Genomic DNA, 3,968 nt, shown 5'->3' on the forward strand with positions numbered 1-3,968 from the left:
AGAAACGTAATTCGACTGCGGGGATAAATTGTCCGTCTCGGGATATAAATTTCCCGCCGCCGGAGATAAATTGTCTGCCAGCAGAGGTAAGTTGTCCGGCAGCGGATATAGATTTCCTGCCACCGGAAATAAGTTTTCCGCCAGCGGAGAAACGTAATTCGTCTGCGGGGATAAATTGTCCGTCTGGGGATATAAATTTCCCGCCGCCGGAGATAAATTGTCTGCCAGCGGAGGTAAGTTGTCCGGCAGCGGATATAGATTTCCCGACACCGGAAATAAGTTTTCCGCCAGCGGAGAGACGTATTTCGTTAGCAGAGATAAGTTTTCCGGCAGGGGATAAAAATTTCCCGCCACCGGAAATAAATTTTCCGCCAGCGGAGAGACGTAATTCGTATGCGGGGATAAATTGTCCGTCTGGGGATATAAATTTCCCGCCACCGGAAATAAGTTTTCCGCCAGCGGAGAGACGTGTTTCGTCAGCAGAGATAAGTTGTCCGCCACCGGATATATATTTCCCGCCACCAGAAATAAGTTTTCCGCCAGCGGAGAGACGTGTTTCGTCAGCAGAGATAAGTTGTCCGGCAGCGGATATAAATTTCCCGCCACCGTAGATAAGTTTTCCGCCAGTGGAGAAACGTATTTTGTCAGCAGAAATAATTTGTCTGGCAGGGTATATAGATTTCCCGCCCCCGGAAATCAATTTTTCCGCCAGCGGAGAGACGTGTTTCGTCAGCAGAGATAAGTTGTCCGGCAGGGGATATAAATTTCCCGCCACCGGATATAAGTTTTCCGCCAGCGGAGAAACGTAATTCGACTGCGGGGATAAATTGTCCGTCTCGGGATATAAATTTCCCGCCGCCGGAGATAAATTGTCTGCCAGCGGAGGTAAGTTGTCCGGCAGCGGATATAGATTTCCCGACACCGGAAATAAGTTTTCCGCCAGCGGAGAGACGTATTTCGTTAGCAGAGATAAGTTTTCCGGCAGGGGATAAAAATTTCCCGCCACCGGAAATAAGTTTTCCGCCAGCGGAGAGACGTATTTCGTTAGCAGATATAAGTTTTCCGGCAGGGGATATAAATTTCCCGCCACCGGAAATAAGTTTTCCGCCAGCGGAGAGACGTGTTTCGTCAGCAGAGATAAGTTGTCCGGCAGCGGATATAAATTTCCCGCCACCGGATATAAGTTTTCCGCCAGCGGAGAAACGTAATTCGACTGCGGGGATAAATTGTCCGTCTCGGGATATAAATTTCCCGCCGCCGGAGATAAATTGTCTGCCAGCGGAGGTAAGTTGTCCGGCAGCGGATATAGATTTCCCGCCACCGGAAATAAGTTTTCCGCCAGCGGAGAAACGTAATTCGTCTGCGGGGATAAATTGTCCGTCTGGGGATATAAATTTCCCGCCGCCGGAGATAAATTGTCTGCCAGCGGAGGTAAGTTGTCCGGCAGCGGATATAGATTTCCCGACACCGGAAATAAGTTTTCCGCCAGCGGAGAGACGTATTTCGTTAGCAGAGATAAGTTTTCCGGCAGGGGATAAAAATTTCCCGCCACCGGAAATAAATTTTCCGCCAGCGGAGAGACGTAATTCGTATGCGGGGATAAATTGTCCGTCTGGGGATATAAATTTCCCGCCACCGGAAATAAGTTTTCCGCCAGCGGAGAAACGTAATTCGTCTGCGGGGTAAATTGTCCGTCTGGGGATATAAATTTCCCGCCGCCAGAGTTAAGTTTTCTGCCAGCGGAGAATCGTTGTTCGTCAGAGGAGATAAATTGCCTGCCAGCGGTGATAAGTTGTCCGCCAGCGGATATATATTTCCCGCCACCAGAAATAAATTTTGTGCCAGCGGAGAGACGTATTTCGTCAGCAGAGATAAGTTGTCCGGCAGGGGATATATATTTCCCGCCTCCGGAGGTAAATGTTCTGCCAGCGGATAGACGTATTTCTTTAGCAGAGATAAGTTGTCCGGCAGGGGATATAAATTTCCCGCCACCGGAGATAAATTGTCTGCCAGCGGAGATAAGTTGTCCGCCAGCTGATATAGATTTCCCGCCAACGGAAATCAGTTTTCCGCCAGCGGAGAGACGTATTTCGTTAGCAGAGATAAGTTTTCCGCCAGCGGAGAAACGTAATTCGTCTGCGGGGATAAATTGTCCGTCTGGGGATATAAATTTCCCGCCGCCGGAGTTAAGTTTTCTACCAGCGGACAATCGTTGTTAGTAAGCGGAGATAAATTGTCTGCCAGCGGAGATAAGTTGTCCGCCAGCGGATATATATTTCCCGCCACCAGAAATAAGTTTTCCGACAGCTGAGAGACGTGTTTCGTCAGCAGAGATAAGTTGTCCGGCAGGGGATATAAATTTCCCGCCACTGGATATAAGTTTTTCGCCAGCGGAGAAACGTTATTCGTATGCGGGGATAAATTGTCCGTCTGGGGATATAAATTTCCCGCCGCCGGAGATAAATTGTCTGCCAGCGGTGTTGGACAGAATTTCGCTGCCGTTGCAAGGGAAGTTCTTGTACCGAAAAGTAAAAACGCAACCATTCATATGTAAGGTTTTTTTGTGACTAAAAAATGCTCTGCTCGCAGGCAGATAGAGACCGAACGAAATAGAGAACAAAAGGGATATAAGAGATCGTCGCTTCGTTACGTCTCTTACTCATACATACGTCTACATACTCATATGTTTGTCAATACATGCGTGCATTGCTAGAGATGGTCATTCTTCAACACCCTTCCTCAATGCGTGCATGCTTACAAATTCCATTTAACTCAATTTAAACTTAACAATTTTGTAAATTCGACATGCTTTCTCTTAGGATACTGGAATCTTTACGTCGCTGGCAACCAGAGCACCAAGAATGTTGTATTCCTTTCTCGGACGGCCAGGTTTGCCGGTCCGAATCAGCCTTGGTCTGCCAGGTCCAACGCGAGGAGCTGGCTCATCTGACTCAACCTTTTCTGTTGCGCTCTCGTACCCATCAGTACCGCTGCTACTGGGATTCTCCTCGTCAACGCTTGCACCATGGCTGCTGTCTCCACCGCTGCTGTCAATGTCATCAGTATCGCCGCCTGACTGCATGCTAACTTCTGCCTTCGGAAGTTCGAATGTGACTGTATCCTTGTCGTCTTTGATCTCGTCAAAGAGAATCATGCGATATTCTTTGCCTTTTGGTTGAAGTTTACTCTTCCTTGGACCGTTGTCCAAAGCCACTGCAACGGAGCCAAAAACCTTTAGATGACCAACAAAAGGTTTCTTACCAGTCCACGCTTCCATAGGCGTCATACTGGTCAGCGCCTTGGTCGGTGATCGATTCCGTACATACACAGCTGCGTTGACTGCCTCAGCCCACAAGGATTCGCCTAATCCAGACTGGACCAGCATACATCTTGACATTTCCACCAGAGTGCGGTTTGCCCTCTCAGCAACGCCGTTTTGCTGTGGAGTGTACGCCACTGTCAGCTGCCTCTCAATCCCATTAGTTTTCAGAAATTCATCAAACGATTTGTTGACAAATTCACCGCCATTGTCGCTCCGGATACATTTGAGACTTTTTCCCGTTTGCCGTTTAACCAGAGTTTTAAACTCGACGAACTTCTGGAAGACTTCATCCTTTGTCCGCAGGAAATACACAAATATACGCCTTGATTTGTCATCGATGAAGGTTAGAAAATACTTTCATCCAGCATGAGACTGTGTGCCAAAGGGCAAGCACACATCTGCATGAACTAGTTCCAATATATTTTGAGCTCTACTGGTGGTTGCAACAGGAAATGGTTGCGCATGAATCTTGCTGACCATACATGTTTTGCAATTCATATTCGCCGGGAAAACCATATTTTCAATGCCGCGCACAATTCCTTTGCTGATCAAATCTTTCATACTGCTGATGTTCAAGTGGCCGTACCGTTTATGCCACAGGGCACCATCAGCCTTAACCGCCGCAAAACAGTTGTTTTGTTTTCCT

This window comes from Drosophila pseudoobscura, chromosome 3 (assembly GCF_009870125.1).
Source record: "Drosophila pseudoobscura strain MV-25-SWS-2005 chromosome 3, UCI_Dpse_MV25, whole genome shotgun sequence".
Taxonomy (NCBI): Eukaryota; Metazoa; Arthropoda; class Insecta; order Diptera; family Drosophilidae; genus Drosophila; species Drosophila pseudoobscura.